General features: G+C 54.8%; 1 long non-coding RNA gene across 3 annotated transcripts; it reads left to right on the top strand.

Moving 5' to 3' along the window:
- The first annotated feature begins 597 nt into the window (after positions 1–597).
- LOC123329529 lies at positions 598–6,596 on the top strand. Of its 3 annotated transcripts, XR_006545128.1 has the most exons (4): positions 970–1,406; positions 1,493–3,898; positions 4,251–4,380; positions 4,836–6,596. It is a non-coding gene; the product is annotated as an uncharacterized LOC123329529 (long non-coding RNA). The 3 variants fall into 3 exon arrangements; XR_006545127.1 differs by lacking the exons at positions 970–1,406; positions 4,836–6,596 and adding an exon at positions 598–787 and having other exon boundaries at positions 4,251–4,783; XR_006545126.1 differs by lacking the exon at positions 4,836–6,596 and having other exon boundaries at positions 4,251–4,783.
- The last annotated feature ends 16,139 nt before the right edge of the window (positions 6,597–22,735 follow it).

Raw genomic sequence — 22,735 nt, 5'->3', positions numbered from 1 at the left:
CTGTGTCACCTTGGGCAGGTTGTTTAACATCCCTTCCTCTCCACCTGCATCCCAGAGAGAATGGATGGCAGGACTCCCACTGGGCGATCATGATAATCACATTAAAAACAGCGTATACAAATTGCTTCACATGGTGCCTGACATCCTTGTTTGACAAATTTTCTCTACTCTTCACCTACAACAACCACCGCCTATTATAGAGAGATCCTTGATTTCATGATTTCTCCTTTCGACTCTCGTTCACCTACTATGGGCTGGCGCTCTGGGTACAAGGAGATGAATAAGCCTCCCGCTGGGCAACGTTGACTTCAGGAGATAAGCAGCATCCACGAGCTCATCGCTCTCCCACTTGGCTTCCCTAACAAGCACCTGAACTGCAGAGATTGGGAGGGAAAAATGGAATGAAGGAGAAAGACCAGGAGGGAGATGTGAGGCCGTTATCACTGGTGCAAAAGAGGATGATTCAAGTCGAATGCGGTACTAATTTAAGTACTGAAATGACTGATGTATTTTCCATGGTGTTTTATTAATCAGCCTCAGATGGAGCACAATTTGCAAATTTCATGTGGCAGCTATTAAACATCTCCTACGTAAGTAAATGAAACGGATTTACTGATTCCGGCAGACACTTCGTGAATCAGTAATGGGAGCGAGAGCCCCTACACGGGCGGACATACTGACGCTGATCAAAATGCAACCCGTGCTCAGACCCCGGCTAAATTGATTTAATCCCTCACACACGTTCGGAGCCCCAGCAGACGCGATCAATATTGATACAGTGGCGGAGGTCAGTGATCACCGGGTAGAGTCCAGGGTGCATGTTGATGCTCTGAGTTTCTGCCCAGGAGAGCAATCCTGGAGGGAGGGGCCAGGGCGGCTGCATCACCAGGTGGTGATTTTCGAGGCCCTGGGGCGAGGAGCTTTGTCTCCATCTGATGAGAGAGGAACTAGAGGCCTAAAGAGGTAAAGTGTTTTATCCCAGTTTGCGTACTGAAGAGGAAGAGAGGCCTCTTGGCTCTACAGAGGGCAAGGAACCAAGGATACTGAACCGGGGGCCCTCTCGCACCCCTGGAAAGCTGAGACCCTGGGGTAGTGCAGAGAGCATCCATCTAGCATCCAGGATGCCCTGCCTGAGGCCCAGCTACACTACTTCCTGGCTAAAGCCTTTCCCTCTCTGGGCCAGGCTTGCGGATCTATAAAGTGAGACCCTCAGAATCAGGCCCACGACAAAGATGATGAGCACCGTGGTTTTCTCTCCAAGAGGAATATCTTGTTGAAAGGACTGTAGGGATGGATTGTGGAGGCAGGAACGTGTGGAGCTGCAGAGCCTCCTGAGTGGTCCAGCAGGTGTCCTCCTCTCCTGCTGTGACCCTCTGATGCTCCAGATACCGGGCTGTGGGTATGAGGTGGGTTGCTCCACACGTTCTTCTGTGTCTTTAACTGTGATCAGTTTTGATTCAGTCAAACTCAAGCTCATTCTGTGATTCCGCAGGTATTTGCTTCGCATCTGCCCTGTGCCAAACCATGAGGATGCTGGGGATGAAGGAACTGGACAACGTTCTCCCAACTCGATGATGGGGACAGAAGTGCTGCGGGTAGAAAAGAAGACCTCTCTTGAACTAACTCAGCCACATCTGTTTGCATCGTTCACACACACTTCCTTTTCCCATTTAAGTGCTTAAATGATTTAAAGTGGTATAAATAGAATCCTTGAAAGTCTTCCCCTCCCCGTTTCTTCCTAAACAGCTCCTACACAGCCTTCAGGGCCTCGTTCAAGGGTTGCCCACTGAAGTACTTACGCCTGCCGCTTCCTCCCATCCAAGAGGTAGAGCATCTCCTCGGTCAGCCCACGGTACATCACACAAGTGTTCGGTGGAGCACAATAGTCATTGTTTTCATTTGCCTCTGAGCCCTTTGGGAGGAGCAAGGACATGGCTTCCTCATCATCATTGAATCCCAAGCCTGGGGTACTTACTGGCCCCAGTAATGTTTGTTCCATGAATATTTTTTCTTATTGAGGTCTGACAGGAGAAAGGGCTAAGAAAAGGAACTGATACCCATCAAGCCTGCAGCACCTTCAGTTATAGGCCCAATGCCTGGCCAGGTTAGCATAAATCTCCACATTAAAGACCTTTTTACTTCAGTTCCTGAAGTCTATACCACATGCCAGGCTTTCAACGAAAAATTACAAGGTCTGCCAGAAAGCAAGAAAACACTGAAGCAAGAAAAGTCTGAAGAGACAAAGCAAACATCACAACCAGACTCAGACATGACACAGATGTTAGAATTATCAGGCAGAGAATTTAAAATAACTATAATTAATATGTTAAGAACTCTGTGGAAATGGAGACCACATGCAAGACAGATGGGTAAAGTAAGCAGAGGTGGAAACTCTGAGAATCAAAAAGAAATGCTAGAAATCTAAACACCAGAACAGAAAAGAACAATGTCCTCCATGGGCTGCTCGGTAGACTGGACACAGCTGAGGAAAGAATCCATGAGCTTGAAGACAGGGTGATAATAAGGGTTCAAACTGAAATCAGAGAGAAAAACAATGAAAGAATAATGAAAACGGAATGAAAGCATCCAAGAACTGTGGGGCTACAGCAAATAGGTGTAACATACACGTAACTGGAACACTAAAAAGAGGAGGACAGAGCAGAAGCATCAGAAGTACTAACACCTGGCGATGTCCCCCCATTAATGGCAGACAGAGAACTTCAGTTGCACGAAGCCTGGGGAAGCCCTGGCAGGATAAACAGCCAACAGCAACAGCTGAAGGGGCTTGCAGAGACCAGGGCACGGGGCGCCCAGCATTAGTGCCAGCCTCCCCATTATCTGTATGATACCTCATGGCCGTGACTCACAGACCTTTCAGATGGTTCCCCCTGAATCACTAAGCCCAGACTCTGCAGTAGCGAGCCCGGTGGCTGGAAACCCTGCTGGTGGCGCTGCTTGCTGGAGGAATGCTTCAGCTGTGCCATCCGTGGCGGTGCCTGGTGGCACAGCAGAAACTCTGCTGGTTGGGAGTTTGGTCTGCGTGGCACAACTCGCTCAGGCACCAAAGGGGTTCACTGTACAGATTTGGGGCAACTCAAGAATCACCAGAAAGGGGATTTCCCTGGTACTTCCAATGCAGGGGGCAGGAGTTCAATCACTGATCAGGAAATCAAGATCCTATATGCCACCTGGCCCAGCACCGCCCTCCCCAAAAAAAAAGAAAGAAAGAAAGAAAAACTCACCAGGAAAGGAAGATCAAGAAATAGGCAGAAAAACCAATACAATACTGTAAAGTTAAAAAATAAAATAAAATACATTAAAAAAAAAAGATTTGGAAAAAAACAGCCAAAATTTTCTTGTAGTTATCTCTGGGTAATGCACTTGGATGTAAGTTTAATTTTTTTCTAAAGACATCTGTATAATTTTCAAATTTTCAAAAATAAATGCAGAATACTTCTTAAATCAAAAAAAAAAAAAAGAAAAGAAAGAAAAGAAAAGAAATAGGCGGCAGCAAAGAGAATTACATGGCCAGAAAGGGAAAGTCTTAGTCACTTAGTTGTGCTCGACTCTTCGTGGTCCCACGGACTGTAGCCTGCCAGGCCCCTCTGTCCATGGGATTCTCCAGGCGAGAATACTGGAGTGGGTTGCCATTCCCTTCTCCAGGGGATCTTTCTGACTCAGGGATCAAACCTCGGTCTCCTGCAATGCAGGCAGATTCTTTTACCGTCTGAGCTACCAGGGGAAAACTGTAATTCAAATCTTCCTACCCACCCTAACCAGTGCAGAAGGACTCTGCCCCATGGCCATTCACAGCAGACACCCCCTCCCCAACTCCGCTTGCCTAAGAATGCACATGCCAAGGCCACTGTGGAAAGAAGGCTCTTGCGCTCCTGCCCAGGTGAGCATCTGAGGCTGCCTGTTTATCTCCCACCAACCAGGTAAGCAGGGGGAGGACATGTGTGGATTTGTCTCTGATCCAAAGTTCAAATCCAAGAGTTGCACCATTTTCTTGCCAAAATTGTTAGAAGAATGCCATGCATCTTGAAGCAGCCCACTGCTTACGGAAAACATCTGCCATAAACTGGATGCTGTCTCTCCCTCAAATCCATACACTGACATTCTAATCCCCAATGGGTGGCATTAGAATGTGAGGCCTTTGGGAGGGGATTAGGTCATGAGGGTGGGGCCCTTGTGACTGGTATTAGTGGCCCTATGAATGAGACCTCAGAGCCCTCTCATCCTTCCACCAGGTGAGGAGGACGCAGGGAGGATACCACTGTTTGCAAGCCCTGAAGGTGGCCCTCATCAAACACCAAGTCTGCCTGCAGCTTGATCCTGGACTTCTAGCCTCCAGAACCAGGAGAGATGTAGCTATCATTTGTAAGCCCCTCCCCGTCCCCCACCAAGTTCTGGTATAAGTTCTGGTACTCTGTGAAAAGACTGAGACAATGTTTAACCTTCATTTGACCTCATGATCACCCTGGGAAGAAGGTGCCCTACATCTCCATCCAACCGAGGAGGATGTTGAGGTTCAGAGAGACTGCAGTGGCCTGGCCAGCACTGCCCAGTTTTTTCTGTGAGCGGGTCTTTGTTCTGTTTTCCTTTCCCTGAGATGCTGGCTCTCTGGAGCAATCAGGATAGGCAGGGTGGGGACTGCTGTAGAGCTGGGTCCCTGTTCCTCTCGATGTGCTTCCTTGTCTTACTAACTTGGCTGGCTGTCCCATTTTACACTGATACAGCTCTCTCTGCCAAATGCCCTCCTGACGCCTGCATCACTTACCAGTTAGTATCACAAAAGTGATGTCTACACACTAACCCTCCTCATTCTCCTTCAGTCTTCAAGGCACCAAGACCATTGCCAGCCCCACTTGCACCGCTCTATGGGGGTCAACCTCTCCACTTCTGGCTCCACCATCCACACTTATTCATAACTTCTTTGGCCAAAACCGAATGTAACTGGCAGTAGAACAAAGACTCGGTTCATCACCAGCTTGTCTCGTGAAGATGAAGAACGGACAAAGGATCTTTGTTATTTACATATTAAATCCAAGCACGCCCTCCACCCTTCAAAGCCTCCTCTCTCCTGAGTCTAGCCCTCAGTTTTATTTCATCTTCCCTGTTAGCGACTTGCCACGTCTGGGAGGGATCCTCTGATTTGCTCACTGTTCTTTGGCGAGTTCAGCCCATTCCTGCATCTGCATTTTTTCCTGGCTGCTCATTCTCCCCCTCCTTTCTCTTCCCCTACTAGCTACAGCCCTCCTGAAACATGGCTCACCGGCATAAAGACCTTCTCTCTGTCCAGTCACCACTCGCATTGGGGAAGCCCAGGAAAGAGCTTGGGGACTGCTCTGCTCTCAATGAGGGGCGCCAAGGGCGCAACAGGGGTGGGGTGCTGAGGACTCAGCTCCAGAGGGGCGGGTGCTGAGTGGCTGTGGATGGAGAGGGTGGATACCCAGAAGGCAGGTCTGGGAGAAAGGCTGCACCATTTATGCAAATGGGGGCTGCTTTGCATGAAGTACATCACATATTGACCAAGCTGGGTATGGGACATCTGTTGAGGGTACTCTGTGCCTGGTGGGCTCACCCTCGAGAGCAGTCTGGGTCAAAGACTGGTGAGAAGAAGCATGTTTGTGTAGAACTCTTGTGACTGGAAGGGATGAGGTCTCCGGAAGAGCTTACAGAGGAGAGAGGAGACCAACAAAAGCACCACATCCTCCTGACACAAAGACAATAAGTAGGACACAGAACAGGAAACTTCCCTGGAGGACTCGCTCTTAAACTCACCGGAAGCCACTTCTCTCATTTTCAAAATGGAAATAATAGTGCCTGCCTGGCCTCCCGGCTGAGCTATTCCACACACACACACCCTGAAGAAGGGTCAGGAAATCCATCTGCAAAGTTCTGGGGAGGCTAGGCAGCATTATTCACAAAGGACGCTTCCGTATGCTTCCCTCGAAGACACAATTCCCCTTACAACATTTATGGGTTGACTCAATTACAGGATTTCATTTTGCACCCAATTTCAGGAGGGACCACAGTTGTGTCGTGTCTGCCCTCCTGGCTCCTTGTCCTTGTCACTTTCCTGAAGCTGCCAGGGCCAGCTTGGTCCTCCACCTCCCTCAGACCCCTCTTGCCTGTGCTGCTTTATCACCATCCATCACCCTTCATCTCAAGGGACCTTCTTCCCTACCCATCTCCCATGAGAGCCTCATTTCTAGTGCCTGCCTCTTGCTCTGATCAGATTCCTGGGCTCTGGCTCCTGGGCTCAGCCTCCCTGGCGATTTCATCCATGCCAGGAGCCATCAACCACTGCCTGTGTCCAGGGAGAGTCAGGCCAGTGAGTCCAGTCCTGACATTCTTTAATGCTCCCATCTTCTGCTCAAACAAGTAACGCCCTGGAGGTGTTGCTCAGAATAACTAATAGTATTCACTGCATTTTCTTCCAAAGTGACTCTGCTTCAGATCTCTGAGAATGGTGCAAAGTAGTTTCAGCAGCCAGTCTCCAAAGCTCAAAACACCTCTGCCTTCCCCTCCCACCCTTGCAAACCCCACTGGGTGTATAAGACCCCCTCCCTCCCTCAATCATCTCTGGCTGGGAACTGGCTACCTGTCAGTTACTGTGCCTCCCCCAGAACTTTGCAGATGGGTTTCCTGATCCTTTGTTAGGATGTGTATGTGGAATAGCTCTCTGCCAGGAGGCCAGGCAGAGAGCAGAGACACAGTCCTTGTCCTGAAGCAGAGCTCCCCAACAGACGTGTGGGGCCTTGGGGAGATCTCGGTCCCCCACCATCAGAGCTAATCAGCTCCAGCGAGAGCAGCCTTGTCTGTTTACTTCCACGTGCTGGACAAGCCATCACGTTTTCCCAACATATCATGTCATGAAAAATGTCAGGAAGCCCCATCCTCCAGGAGCCTCATTTCATTTGAAAGAGAAAGATGTAAGCCATGAATCAGGGCTCTGCCTTTTCTGTATCAGGTTCCGGCTCCCTGGGTCAGTTCAGACTCAAATCTCCATGGAGCCTCGTGACGGTCCGGTCTACCTGCCATCTCCCAGGGTCCGTTGGTCCTGGAATGATGTGTGGAGACAAGGCAGGGAAAGATTTGCTGTCCCAGCTCTACCCTCGGCTTCACCAGCTTGGCTACTTCAAACCCAACAGGAGGCTGGTCAACATGCCCCGCCTTGACTTTTGACAGCCTCCTGTCTGCCCCTGGGCACCCTGGCTACCTGGACATGGTCCTCACTGCCCGCTCGCCAGCCCTGCTTTCCTCCCGTGGCCCCTGAGCGTGCGGCCCCATCAGGGGAAACCTCATCTCCCTTGTTCCAGACCCCCAAGCACTGCTGGTCTCTCAACAGCCTCCCCGGGAAGGTTGAGGGGTGTTCATGCAGATGGCTCCTCTACTAGTTCCCTGTGATTTCCCAGAACTCCCAGGGTAGGGGAGGCGGGGAGGATGGTGGGGATGACGGTGGGGAAGGTGGTGGGGCGGATCTGTGGGGATGATGGTGGGGAAGGTGGTGGGGTTGATGGTGGGAATGATGATCATGGGGATGACAGTGGTGGGAATGATGATCACGGGGATGACGGTGGTGGGGATGATGGTGGGGATGATGGTGGGGATGATGGTGGGGGGATCCATGGGGATGATGGTGGGGATGACGGTGGGATGGTGGGGATGATGGTGGGAATGATGATCATGGGGATGACAGTGGTGGGGATGGTGATGGTGGGGATGATGGTGGGATGGTGGTGGGGATGATGGTGGTGGTGGTGGAGATGATGGTGGGGATGGTGGTGGGGTTGATGGTGGGAATGATGATCATGGGGATGACAGTGGTGGGAATGATGATCATGGGGATGACGGTGGTGGGGATGATGGTGGGGATGATGGTGGGGGGCGTCCATGGGGATGATGGTGGGGATGGTGGTGGAGGGGATCTCTGGGGATGATGGTGGGGATGACGGTGGGATGGTGGGGATGATGGTGGGAATGGTGATCATGGGGATGACAGTGGTGGGGATGGTGATGGTGGGGATGATGGTGGGATGGTGGTGGGGATGATGTTGGGGATGGTGGTGGTGGGGATGATGGTGGTGGTGGTGGAGATGATGGTGGGATGGTGGCGGGGATGATGTGGGGGATGATGTTGGGGATGGTGGTGGTGGGGATGATGGTGATGCTGGTGGAGACGATGGTGATGCTGGTGGGGATGATGGTGGTGGGGATCCGTGGGGATGATGGTGGGGATGGTGGAGGAGATGGCAGTGCCAGTGATGAGACAGGTATTGGCTGCTGTGTTTGCAGCTCTGGGCCCCGCTCGCCCTCTGGAAAGCCCATATGTTAGCATTCTGGAGCCCTCCTGAAGGAAAGAGAGCACATCAGGGAATTAACAGCCACAAATAAGCTAAACTCTCCTCCTCAAATGGCATCTAATTGTCTCATTAAGAAACCAAGATGGAGAGCTGGCTAATTGTAAACAGATTTCCCACCCTCTCCACTCCTCCACCTGCTCCCTCCCAGCACACACACACACACATCCCGCTCTCCATCCTCTCTAACCTCAGCAAAGGATAACTACTTGCTGGAAATCACTGAGCATTTAAGGCAATGCTCTGGGGACTGAGGGAGCTAGACAAGGGCCCGGCTGGGGGCTGAGCTGGGATGGAGTCTCCAGGGGCCACTCCCCACATCTGGATGCTGGCTGTATCTCTGCTTTCTGAAGAGGGGAGAAGGGACTGGAAAGGGGACTGCGGGGCCAGCATTCCTTCTCAGGTGGGTGAGCACTCTCAGCCACAATGCTGGAGAGACCTGGGCCCACGGCTTTCTCTGCAGGAGGCCACCCGTGGGTGCCGGGGCGGTGGCGCCTTTGCAGTTCCGAGCTGTGAACAAGAATCACTCTTACAGAGGTCCCTCCTGCCCTGTGCTTCTCACAGCCCTCATCCAATGATGGCTGTCCTTATGTAGGGGGAAGCTTAAGGTCAGACACAAACATGGGGAGCCAGCTGTGTGAACGCGTAGACGGCCATTGACAAGCCAAGGAGCTGAGCCCTCCCTTAGAGTCTTAGGAGGAACCACCCTTGAAAGTGATGCCCACTCTCAAACTGTCAGTTTCTGGGAGTGTGGGGCACTCAATTCTGTGGTTTCAGCCGCTGGTCGAAACGCCCAGACAGGAGTACATGCAGAATCCTGCCAGGCGGGCAGGTGCCTATGACCTGCAACGATGAGGACGTCTCTGCCCCACAGGACAGTAGGTGCCCAACAGGGTGTGAGAGCCAGGAATAAACCTGTTAGCCTTGCCCTCTTCCACCTCTCTGGGCAGCTCAGAGACACGTCTGGGGAGAGGGCCTCTCATGGGGTCCCAGGGGGGTGAAGCCCAGGCCCACACAGGTAACCTGATCAGTTATGCACCCTTGGGTGGGTGTCGTCCACCCCCATTCCCCAGCCTCCGGCCTGCTTACCGTGGTCCCAGGCCCTGTTCTCTGGGAGTCAGAGGCTGAGACAGACAGGCAGCCCCTCCTCGGGGGTGGTGGAGGGGGGAGGGGCTTGGATTGCAGCTGTCGTGGGGTCACACGTGCCTCGAGGACACGCCTTGTCTCTGCTCGTGGTGGCTGTGGGACTAGTGAGGACAAGCTCTTTCACATTGTTGGAAGAATTCAATTCCCCACGGTTGTAGGACTGGGGTTCCTGCAGGTCACACCAGGCCGTCAGCTTTCCTCCAGGCAGGCAGGAGGGGTTCCCTCTTGGGCTGCATTGGGGTCTCATAACAGCTTAATCAAAACATCGACCCCTCACCATTTGCCACACGACACACCCTAATCAGGGGCAAGGTTATTTCTTCATGTAAAATCCCCACCCGTGTGCAAGGCGGGTGGGATTGTACAGAACGAGTCCACGGGAGGGGAGGAGGCCTTGGAATTCTGCCAACCGTACTCCGCTCCCCTCCTGCCAGGCTCTGCTAGATGGGACCCAGCTACAGAGGGTCCGCCCTGAACTTTCTGCTGTTTGCACCCTTGGGGTCCTCATGGTGACCCCGGGCACAGGGTTGAGGATTAACAACCCAGAGGACACATATTCCACGTCTGCAAATCTGAGCCGTGTGACAGCCGTTGTCCCCTGGAGGCAGAACGTGGAGGGTGGAGGTGGGTCAGCACTCTCTTCACGTCTCCGTCCAGCCCCCTCCCATGGAGCCCCCACCAGGAACACAGAGCTGTGGCCTGAGCCTCCCCGTGGGCGAGGCAGTGAGGCCGTGGGGACACGCAGGGGCATGTGCTGCTCTGTGCAGTCTCTGCTTCTTACAAAGTTAAGCACAGTCTTACATCGCATCCATTAATCATGCCCAGAGGTATTTACCCAATGGAATTAGAAACCAGGTTCACACAAAGCCCTGCACGCAGACATTTATCGTCTCACCCCAACCGGAAGCAAGTAGGTGAAGGGGTAAACACCTGTAGGAAATCCTGTAGGCTATCCAGACGTGGAACACCTTCCAGCAATAAAAGGGCGGGAGCCACCCAGCCATGCAAAGATATGAGGGAAACTTCGATGCACCTGGCTAAGTGAGAGGAGTCATTCTGAAGGGCTCCGCGTGCATGATTCCGTCTATGTGACATTCTGGGAAAGGCAGCTGCATGGAGATGCTACACAGTCCAATGCTGGCCAGCGGCCTGGGAGAGGCTTAAGTGGGGGAATTGTGGGGGATTTCTTGGAGGATGAAAGGATTCTGTGTGATTCTGAGATGGCCATTACAGGACACCGCACCTTAGTCAAAACCCGTAGAACTTTACCAAGAGTGAACCATAATGGACACAAATTAAAAAAAAAAAATTTAGAAGTTCAAGGATCTGTGGAGGCAATGAAAAAAAGAGCCAAAACATCATGATTACATTACAAATGTGTGAAGTGCCTCACTGAAAGGGGATGGAGAAAGGAGCTACCCTAAGTAACATGGGGACACGGGGCGTGTGTGGGACTAAAGGCAGAGGGGCTGAGCTCTGCGCTCCAGGGGTAAACTGTCCCCACGGGGCGCCGGCCTGGAGCTCCGATCGCACTGCACATGCAGACCCAGCTGCACAATTACATGAGTGGGTGGCGGGTGAAGGGAGTGGGTTTCTTCAGGTTGGAGGGGAGGCTGTGGGTAAGCAAGGGGAGGAGGCTGGGGTGTTCCCCGTGGGGATGGATTAGCGCTGGAGACGTCAGGATGAGCACCCATCTAGTTTAATAGGGGCTTCCCTGGTGGCTCAGCTGGTAAAGAATCTGCCTGCAATGCAGGAGACACGGTGTGATTCCTGGGTCAGGAAGATCCCCTGGAGAAGGGAAAGGCTACCCACTCCAGTATTCTAGCCTAGAGAATTCCATGGACTGTATGGTCCATGAGGTCACACAGAGTTGGACACAACTGAGCGAGCTTAATAGAGATACAGGTGGACACACACAGAAACGTCCGCACATGCGTGTGCACCAGGTTGGTAACAGACACACGTGTCCTTGTTCTGTCGGCTGAGAGCCTGGAGCAGTGACACCCCATAGCAGCAGGCACCCCCAGCACCCAGATGTTGGCTTCTAACCCCGTTCTCCAGGCGAGACTCCTTGGAGGAACGGTTAACTCTGGGATGGAGCAGGGCACACACACGATGAGCCCGGGGCACCTGCTATATCAGGAACGGAGGATGTTCAACCAAGAGCATCACCAGGGAGCATGTCAAGGTCGACAGGAAGAGCTCCCGGTGGCTGCGGCTAGAACAACTCCAGCAACAGAAATACTGTGGCCAGGGAGTATAAGTACAAAATTAATATCCATGAGGCTATATCGATATGAATAAATTATGGTGTAAACAAATAAGCAAAGGAGAATAGACAAAGCTCCTATTCCAAAGAATTCCAAATAACATATGTAGATACTTTGCCAGGCGGGGAGGGAGCAGGCCCCCAGCTCTCCAAATGTGGGCTCTGCAAAGGGAGTCCCTTCCACAGTGTCCAGAATGGAGGTGGGGGCTGTGGACAGACACTTCCCACCCTGTCCTGCGCCCAGCAGCCGCCCGGGCACAGGACATGTAGGCTTCTCCCCACTGGTCTAGGCTCCTTAGGAATTCCAGTTCCCATCCCTGTGCCCAGAGAGTCCTCTCCCCTACCAGCGCAGGGGCCCTGGGAGCCTGATTCCTGTAAAAGAGAACAGCTTGCCTTGCTGGCTTCTCCCAGACCATTGCTTTGTACCCCAAGCTGTCCTTGGCCTCTACTGAGAGGAGATGTCTGGTCTATCCCCTCTGTCCATGGGATTCTTCAGGCAAGAATACTGGAGTGGGTTGCCGTTCCCTTCTGCAAGGGATCTTCCCAACTCAGGGATCAAACCCGGGTCTTCACACTGCAGGCAGATTCTTTACCGTCTGAGCCACTAGGGAAGCCCCATATGGTCCCAAGTGAATTCCAAAGGTGACTGAATCCAGGAAGGATGAGGTCAAAAGAAGGGGCCTGGGGGAAGAAAGATTCACAGCCTTGTCTCCTCATCTTCCAATGGTCCAGTGGCTCTGAGCGCTGGTCAGTGGCTACTCAGATTATCAGCGTCACCGACAGCTTGGAGAATCAGATGAGGTGGATGGGTCCTCTGCAGAAAAGTGTGCAGACACACACAGCTCTGCTTACAATTCTCATGATTTTCAGGGTTCCTGGTCCCCCCTGCAACTGAGACCAGAGCCCCTGGGACCAGGCTTAAAAAAGCACTGTCCCAGACCGTGCCATAGAAGTAAGGAACAAATGACTGAGGAGACAAAATTACCTCATCGCAAACACAGAAATAAATTCCAGATGGATCAGAGACGTCAGCGGGAAATGCGAAACTGCAAATCACTTTTTAAAAGCACAAGAGAATGTTACAATTGCGTTTTAATGGCCTCAGTGCAGTCAGCGCACACATCAGAAGACGCCAAATGACCCGACAGAAAAATGGACAAAGCACAGGAACAGGCAATTCACAGGCGAGGGAGCCCAGCGAATCGTCCTCCGTAAACACGTGAGGACAAGCTTGTCCGCACCAGCCATCAGGGAAAAGCAAAGACATGGAGACACCCCACCTCACACCCCCCAGTCCACAAACACTGGCGAGTCTGATAACACCAAACGGTGGCAAGAATGTGGAGAGACAGGAACTCGCGCACATTGCCAGTGCGTAGGTGGATTGCTTGAGCCACTCTGGAAAGCAACTGGATGTTTTCTACTGAAGCTGAAATTGCTCTGCTCCTAAATGACCCAGCGATTCCACCCCCCGGGCAGCTCCTTGAGCCATCCCTGCACCTGTTCACAAAGCTTGTTCGTTGAGGGGTATCCATCATAGCAAAGTGAAAGTGAAAGTCGCTCAGTCCTGTCCAAGTCTTTGCGACCCCATGGACTATACATTCCATGGAATTCTCCAGGACAGAATACTGGAGTGGGTAGCCTTTCCTTTCTTCAGGGGATCTTCCCAATCCAGGGATTGAACCCAGGTCTCCCGCATTGCAGGTGGATTCTTTACCAACTGAGCCACAAGGGAAGCCCATCAGAGTAAACTGTCCACCAAAAACTGGTCTCCGATTGGGGAATTGGGATACATTGGTTATTCATGCAATGACAATTAAACAAGAGTTAAAATGAGGGGGTTAGATCTACAGACATCAGCATGGATAAATCTCCAAGACATAACGTTGAGTGAAAAGAAAAAAAAAAAAAAAGTAATGAAGGATACATGCAGAATGAGACCTGTAAGTGATTTTTAAATGCATAAAATATTACCAAGTTTTGTTGATGAGCACACTCTGACCTGGGGACAGCGGTTGCCTTGGGGGCAAGGGGGTAGCGCCTCTGTCTATAAGGTGGTCTTTCCCTAGTCGTGTCTGGGAGAAGGTTAAAGCAAATACCTTGAGCTGTGAGGACCTGTCTCAAGTGGAGCTCGCGTAAATGCCGATCATGTTACAGTTTGAACTTTTCTACATGCTGGAAATATTTCATTTGTCTTATTTTTGAAAACAATGCTTCATGGGTTTTTTTTACCCTCGGCTTTTACAAACAACGAAGGATTGCTGAAGCGGCCAGGCTGCATCACGCTTGGTGACGCCCAGGCTTCTCCTGGGCCATCGTTTCTTACCCCACTTCCTTCCCGGCCTGTCAGAGGAGGAGGGGGAGAAAGGGGAGACAGAAAAGCAGACCAGGGCCCCCTTGTGCAGCCCATTCCTGCCAGCCCCAGGCCCTAGCGTCGGGAGCCCCCTCCTCTGCTATTTGCCCATGCACATGGAAGGACTTTCTGTGATCACGTCGTAATGCGTGTCCTGGAGGGAGATAAAGCGGGTGCATCTCTCTGAGGACCTGACGTTTGAGCTGAGAACTAAAGAGGAGAAAGATCCATTAACCTGGGACAATAAATCTTTTTTTTCAGGCAGAGAGAACACAAATAGCCCCTCCATCAGGAAAGCATGGTGAACTCAGGATCACAAAGGAGGCCAGTGTGGGTGGAACAAAATCAGAGGACTTACAAAGCTGAGGAAGGTGCACACTGAGCCTGGTTCTGATACTGACTGATTCCCGTTCACACCCTGAGCCCTGACCTTCATGTCCCATGGAGCCCTGATCCCTCACACACTGAGAGCTGACCTGGCCACACACTGAGCGCTGACCTGGCCACAGACTGAGCCTGGACCCCCGTAACAAACCAAACTGGTCACGGGCTGAGCCCTGAGTCTGGCTCGCATTCCAAGCCCTCCTTGCTTGTGGCTACGAAACGCTGCTCTGGGGAGGGGGGATCCAAAGGCCAACAGGGCCGGCCCCGCCCCCGCGGGGACCCGCCTCACGGAGGACGTGTCAGGCCTGCAGCGCGAGGCAGCCGCCTCTGCAAAGCCACCATTTGGTCCGCCATGCGACACTAATTGCTCTCAGTGGTGCCTGGTGCTTTGTCAAAAAATTTTAATGTTGATTTTATAGAAAAACAGAAATAGCGCAACATATGCTCTGCCCATCTTCAGTGCTAACTGGCGCTGCAGCTGGGCCCCCTTTACAGGCCCCCTTGGGGGTTTGCAGGACTGCAGACAACACGGCAGAGTCAGGGGTCTCCCCCTCCCTAACAGGCTCCTGAGGGGCGGCGCCCAAGGGGAGAGGGTGGGGAGGGGCCTCTGTAGGCCCCCCGGGCAGGTGAGGACTTCCGGGTGCATCCTGTGACCCCACAGCAGACATGGTCCAGGGAGCCTCCGCCTCCAGCCTCAACACTTAAGTGTGTCCACCTGGGAGCCCAGGTGCCAGGCGACCAGGTGATAGGGTGACGGTACCTCACTGAGTGTGCTGCTGATGGTGGGGACAGAACAGGGCAGCAGGGGAGGCCGTGCTTGTGCTGTGACACGTGTCAGATGACACCTTGCTTAGCATCAGGGCCAGTGCCTGGGTGGACGCACCAGGGCAAGACTGCCCAGGAACCCGCTCCAAAAACCAGCAGGACAGGGCGTTCCAGCTGCCCTTCTCTCCCTAGCTCTGGCCCTCAGATCCTGGACCTATCGAGTCCATGCGATAGGTCCGTGGGTCCATGCGATGGTCAGAGGACCACCTCTACCCTGCCCGCCTCACCCTCCAATCTCCAGACCTGTGAGTGCTGTGTGCTCTGTACTCCCCAGCCCAGGCCTTTGCACATGCTATTCCTCTGTCAGGAACGCCCTTCCCTTCCTGTGATGCTCTCGGATTCCCACACACTCCACAGGAGCCCGTTAAAACACTGGTCCTCTGAGAAGCCTGTCCCACTCTGTCACCCAGACCCATACCAGGCCCGCTGGAGGAAATTCACCCCCAGGGGTCAAGGCAGCACGCTCCCTCCTCTGCCTGAGGACATGGACACAGGGACGTCCTCCCCCACCTGTTTACCCCCACAGTGCCCGAGGCACAGACAGGATCAGAAAACCTTTGGTAAATAAATGACTGATCAGCTGGCCGAGTGAGTGAACGGGCATGGGTGATGCTAAGGAGCCACGGCTCTGTCTGCAGAGGGCGGTGGAATAGGAGCCACCGGCCTGCAGAGGCTGTGCACAGGTGTGCACAGGTGTTACCCAGGCTTTTCCTGGCTCGGGACCCACCTCATCCGGGGCCTGGCTTTACAGCATGTCAGACACAGGACCTGGAGGAGGCCGGGGGCTTCCCAACCATCAGCACGCTCTCCTGTATCACAACACTGATACCGACAGCGAAATCAGCCCACCAGTAACCGCCCGTGCTCACAGAGCTGGTGCGCCAGGGAAGCCTCTGCCCCACGCTTCCTGAAACAGTCATGCCCTCACTTCACTACCTGGGGCGTGTGTGGGTGTGCTAAGTTGCCTCTGTCGTGTCCAACTCTTTGCGACCTTATGGACTGCAGCCTGCCAGGCTCCTCTGTCTATGGGACTTTCCAGGAGAGAATACTGGAGTGGGTTGCCATGCCCTCCTCCAGGGGACCTTCTCAACTTGGGTTTGAACCTGTGTCTCTTGTGTCTCCTGCACTGGCAGGCAGGTTCTTTACCACTAGCGTCACCTGGGAAGTCCCCCCGGGACACTCACACTAAATAAGTTCTAAAAGCAAAGGACACCCGATGACCTTTGTTCCGGGCTCAGAACATTGAGTTACCTGCGGCCTCCTGTGTCTGCAGTCACAGTGGGTGGTGGTGTGGGGGGCGGTGCGCCAGCCTGGGGCGGGGGGCCCCTCTGCTCTGAGTCCCCCCCTCCGCCTCCACCCCAGAAGCTCTCACTCTGAGTGCCCTGACGGTTGAGCAAGGCGGCCAGGCTGCGGGGGACGTAAATCAGCCAGGCTGCAGAGCGAGGCTGCTCCATCAGAGCGCACCTTCCAGGCCAGATGCACAGGCTCAGCCATAAAGTACCAGCAAGGGCCGCGGGGCAGGGCGGCTCCCCGTCACCACAGGAGTCCTCGGCATCTCGGCACATCCAGGGAGACCCAGTGACCGGGCACCTTACCCGCTTGCTGGGGGTCCGCTGGGAGAATCAGGCTGGAAGCGGGGGGCGGGTGGCAGCCTCTGAAACACATTTGCAGCCTAAGCACACGCATCCAGGGAAGCAGCGGGGAGCCTGCCCAAGTCACAGCCCAGGGAGCGGCCAACAAGCCCCATTTAATTGGAAACACTGGCTCCGCAGCAGGCACGCGGGGCGGGGACGCATCCAGCCGCCACTTCTGGGCCCCAGAGGGCAGGCTCGGCCGCAAGGGGAGCGATGACCCCTCAGCCTCCTTTGTCCAAGGACGGGCAGCAGAACCAAGTTCTCCTTCGTCCTGTCTACACGACGTAGACCCGAAGACCAAGGCTTGGTCCTCCTTGGACTCACACCTCGGCAAACCCAAGCCAGCACCCCTGCCCCAGCCTTCTCCCCCGGGACCAGGACCCCTGCCCTCTCCGCCGCAGCCCTTGGACCAAGCTCTACTCTGCCCTTCCCAGGGCGGTGCTCAGAGGACTGGCCGTGACCTTCCTGGTGCACGTGGCCAAGCAAGGGCAGAGCCACGGCTGGCTCCGGGCATAGGGTGGGGGTGCTGCCCGCAGGACGGCGCCGCGACCCCGCCCGATGCTCATACCTGATTCCCACCCGTCTCCCTCGCAGGCAGCACAGGGCCGACAGAGGTCAGGGTCACACACTCCAGACCAGCTTCTGCGCAAAGCTGTCAGCTGTGGGAAGGACAGGCTGAGTTCCTGTCCCCGATTGAGGTTGGACTGAGGTGGCCGGCGGCAGACAGCCAACTTCTTCGATGGTGTCAGTGGTCTGCCCAGAAGGCCTCCCCGCGCCAGGGTCTAGGAACCAGGTGGATGCATGCCCGGGGGCATCTAGGAGACGCCGTGGTCCCAGCAGGCTTCCTGCATGCACCTTGGTCTTGCTCCCTTGACTTCAGGACAGGGGGGCTGCAGAGAAGGAGAGGAGGGAGCACCTTGCTTTATCTGGCTGGAAGCAGGGCTGCAAACAGCGTGGTGGTGATGAGCCAGCGTCCTCCCACTTTCAAGACACGAGGGGCCCGTCTGCCCATACGTCCAACACTGGGAAATGATCCCACCAAGCCTGGGGCCCCGGGGGGCGCTCATCACAGAAAAGGGGCCAGTATACCCCAGGGACGTGGCTCCCACATCAGGCTGGGTCCAGGCCAGCGGATGCGGGGCAAGGGGTCAGGCTCCAGGCGGCCAGTCAGCAGGGCCGAGGATGCAGAGCCTGCAGTAGTGGGCATGCTCACGTCCTCGGTGCCACCAGGCGACAGGAACTCCCCAGAGTCACAAGGCCAGGCCACACAGACAGAAGGGAGGCTGCAGCTCGGGGAGCAAGGCCAGTGCTCAGTCACCAGCCGTGACACTCGAGCCCCTTGGCAGGACCACCAGGCACCATCCGGCCTGGAGTGAGGCTGAACGCCGCCTACAGCCCAGGACACACAGTCCTCGCTTCTGGGAGTTCACAGGACACTCCTGATGTCCTTAAAGTCCTCCTGCCTCAGGCCAGGTCCAGGCTCAGGCCAAGGTCAAGAGCCTCCACCTAGGGGGAGGAGAAACCAAAGAGGTTGGGAGACCTAGCCAGGAGGACAAGCTCAGGGAGTGCAGCGACTGCTTCCCTCTCTGTTTCCCATCCTGGGTGAGAAGAATCCTCCCCAGAACGCTGCCCCTCCCCGCCCCTCCCCTCCCCTCCCCTCCTAGCCCCTTCCCTCCCATCTCAGCCCCTCCTCTCCCCTCCCAGCTCCTCCCCACCCAGCCCCTCCCCTCCTCTCTTAACTCCCGCCTCCCCTCCCCTCCACTCCCAGCCCCTCCCCTCCTAGCCCCTTCCCTCCCATCTCAGCCCCTCCTCTCCAGCGGAAGAGTCCGGTCCTTTGGAGCATGGGTCCTGTAGGCAGAAGGGGAACCACAGCTCCTCTCCACCTGCACCCCCACCTAGCACACCCTGACATGTTCTGAGTACATTGAGTCCAGCACTAGAGTCTTTTTCCCCCTGTTTTATTGAGATATAATTGACATACAGCATCTTATGAATTTAAGATGTACAGCATGATGGTCTGATTTACATATATTGTGAATAGATTTAATTAACATCATCATCTCATATAGGTATAAAGAAAAAGAAAAATGTGCTTTCTTTCGTGTGATGAGAACACTTACGATCCACTGTCAGCAGCTTCCCTTCATTTCCTGAAGCGGTACTAACCACAGTCACCACGCTGTCTATCCCCAGCTTATTTATCTTATAACTCCTAGTCTGTACCCTTTGACCACCTTCATCCAGTTCCCCTCCCAACATGCCCTCTGCTAACTGCAAATCTCATCTGTTTTCCTATGAGTTTGGTCTGTATTTTATTCAGGTTCCACATATAAATCAGGGTGAAATCATAGACAGTATTTGTCTTTCTTGTCTGACTTATCTCACTTAGCATAATGCCACCAAGGTCCACCCAGCTTGTCACAAATGGCAGGATTTCCTCCTTTTCATGACTGAATAATGTTCCATGGTGTACAAAGACCACAACTGCTTCCCCCATCCATCCTCACAACTTAGGTTGTTTCCAAGTCTTGGTTACTGTGAATAATGCTAGCAATGGAGCCTTTTTCCTGGCATGGTCCCAGGCCCAGAGTTGGTGCTAAATGAGTAAGTGATTGAATGAATGAATGTGTGTGAGCACAGAGGTTCAGGGACCCCACTCTGACACTTTCCATTCAAGTCCAAGCCTGGAGAATCATCTCACCCACACCTAGAAAGTTGCCTCACCTGTCCTCCCCTCTTCCCCACCCCTCTGGCATGGGCCGCCCAGGCCGGGATCATGCAGAGGGCTCCCAGGGCAGGCTGCGTGGGGAGGGCTGCTGTGGGCTGAGGCTGCTCCCCCAGCTGCCTTTCTGCCAAGTGCTCACCCAAGGGGCCACCTTGCCAGTCTGGAGGACAGAGCAGAGGATCTCAGGGGAGGGTTCTGGGGTTGGGGAGGGGTGGCCCAGGGCTTCGTGTTGGGAGGTGGGGGCTCGTGCATAGGTGCAGAGGGGAGGACAGGGCCAAGCTCTATCCCTCGTCCATTTCTCTGGGGCTGGGACGACCCCCGGGTTTTTACACCTTGCTTTATTAATGCCTCTCTCTCCTCCTCCAGATTCCAATCGCCTCCCAGAAACCAGCTGCTATTAGCTTCTCTCCCGAGGCTCCAAATCCCCAACGCTCAGCAAAATTCCCCTCTGATTGAAGCAGCTGTGCCAGGAGCTCATCAAAGCCCCTCAAAGGGAAGATTAGCCCGCATAGCCCATCAGCCCGGGCATTTTCACCATTCACGGGCACTGGCTCGGCCACGCGGAGCCCCGCCGAATACACAGAATTAGGGAACGTGGGACTCTGAGCAGCACAGGCTTTCAGAAGCATGGCATCATCACATCTTCCCCCCAAAGCAGCTTAGGGTGTTAGCATTTGAAGGATGCCTCCTTTCAGAAGCTTAGACTCTTAGAAGTCACCTCAAATTTTACTCTGATTAAGTTTGGGGTAAAATAAGTAAATCTAATCTCTGGCGCTGTCTCAGAAGCCTAGCATCTGAGCCTGTTAAAAACATAGGCTTGCAACATCTGTGAGCCCCAGAAATCATGTAATCTGGGGGTCAGGGAGAGGGCAGACCCAGCAGCCTCAGCCTCTCATTCCGGTCCTCAGCAAGCCGGGCGGGGGCCTGGGCGTCAGGACACAGGCCTGGGGCGGCCCCCTTCCCTGCCTCTCATGCTCGGGGCATTGGTCTCGGGGCCCCCAGTCCTCATCCAACCCCAGGCCAGACGGTCCCAGTGTGGAAGGGTGCTCTCCACCCCTGTGACTGATGACCTCAGGCCCCACCAGGGTTCCACATGTGCTCACGCCCGCCCTGCCTTCTGAGACCCCACCTGAGGTCCTGGGAGACCCCCACCTGCAATGCTGGAATGAGCTTCAGCTTGAAACCATTTGTTCCAAGGACCCAGAGTCACAAACAGGGCAGAAGTCAGCGTGTCCCCGGTGGGGTCAGGAGTCTGGTGGCCCCGATCACAGCAGCACCCATGCCCGCCACCCTGGGGGCCCCGAGGAGCCCGTGGTGGCAGCACAGCTCATGTGTCATGTGGCCTCAGGGCCTGGAGCCCCCTGGCCGAGCACCACAGCCCCAGAGCAGACCACTGGCTCAGGACGGACAGCGCCCTGCACTCCAGGCAGGGGTCGCGCACAGTCTGAGTGAGTCTCAGTTTCCTCGTCCACCAGATGGGCCAGCAAACTGCTTCCTGGGATCCTTGTGAAGCAGACAGAGCGTCCAGCGGTGCAGAGGGTCAGAGGCCCCGAGAGCCCAGGCACCACGCCACCCAGGAGGAGCAGGCGGGGTGGGGCCGTGGGACTGGCAGGAAGACTGCACAGATCGGGGCCTCCCCCCTGGCCCCTCAGCTACAGGAGGAGAAGCTGGGGCTCCCTGGGTGGCGAAGGCCTCCTCCGTTAGCAGCATGGCCCCGCCACGCGGGTCTCCACGGCACCTGCCTTCTTCATTCCCATGGGAATGTGCTCACCGGCTGGTGGAAGCTTATTGTGGGAGCTCAGTCACTCAGCTGTGTCCAAGTCTTTGTGATGCCATGGACTATTTGCATGCCTGCCAGGCTCCTCTGTCCATGGGATTCTCCACCCAAGAATACTACAGTGGGTAGCCATGTCCTTCTCCAGGGGATCTTCCCCACCCAGAGATGGAACCTGAGTCTCTTATGTTTCCTGCACTGGCAGGCAGGTTCTCTACCACCAGCGCCACCTGGGAAGCCCGGTGGGGGCTTTGGGACCCAGTTACTAGGCCCTAACCATTTTCCCCTATTGCCTAGGTGAGTGGGGCAGAGTGAGGAACCCCAGTTTGCCCCACAGCTGCCCACGGGGCCCGCAACCTGCCCTAGGGGGCTGTTCAGAAAGGGAGCCCCTCACGGCAGAGCTGAGCGGTGAGTGGCAGGCATTCGGGAGAACAGGCTTCCATCTTCTGTACCCGGTAGCAGGCACCTTTGCCAAACTGACACAATTCTGAGTCTCGGACTCCCTGCAGGGATGCCTATCTCTGCTTGTCATGACTCCATCACTTTTGCATTCTAGAGCTCGCCAAGCACGTTCTGCAAAACTTGCATCACAGCAGTGTCGTGAGGGAACCTGCCCAAGGAGAGCAGGACGCTCAAGGGGGGCAATGACCTCAGGAGGGCGGCTCAGACTGGGGGTCCTGCCACGGAGGTCTCCCGCAATGCCTCCTGAAAAGCACACTTGCCTTCCTGACGTGTTCTGAAGGAGGTCCGGCATCCCAGGGGAGGCAGGAGCCTGAGCAGGGGACAGAGTCAGAAGCAGGGGGACAAGATTACAGAGGCAGGTCCCTCGGAGGCCACAGCGGGGCTGCCCGGTGTTCTCTGGCGTGCGGGGCTCCCATCCCTGAGCCAACAGGTGGCCCCAGGCAGCCCGCACGCCGGGCGCTGGACCACAGATGCGTCCAGCTGTGCAGGGGTGGGGGAGGGGAGTCCTGGCACTAATGACAGACAGCTGTTCCTCCCGCAGGAGGCATTTGTACTTGGCACTCAGGAGGGCCCCGCACGCCTGCTTTCCTGCCAGGGCCTCAGACCATCACAAGCCCATTTCAGGTGAGCCAAGCCGTAAGCCAGACTCCCAGGGTCTGCCCTGGAATGAGCCCTCAATGCTGGTGAGGCCCCTTTCCAGGCCCAGGACTGAGGCTGCCACAGTGAGACTGCGACTGCATGTCGGGCTGAGCTCCCCATCCTCAGGCCAAAGCCATTGCCCGCAAGTCACCTGCCAA

The sequence above is a fragment of the Bubalus bubalis genome, chromosome 15 (genome assembly GCF_019923935.1).
Source record: "Bubalus bubalis isolate 160015118507 breed Murrah chromosome 15, NDDB_SH_1, whole genome shotgun sequence".
Taxonomy (NCBI): Eukaryota; Metazoa; Chordata; class Mammalia; order Artiodactyla; family Bovidae; genus Bubalus; species Bubalus bubalis.
This window is presented reverse-complemented; position numbering and strand designations above follow the sequence as displayed.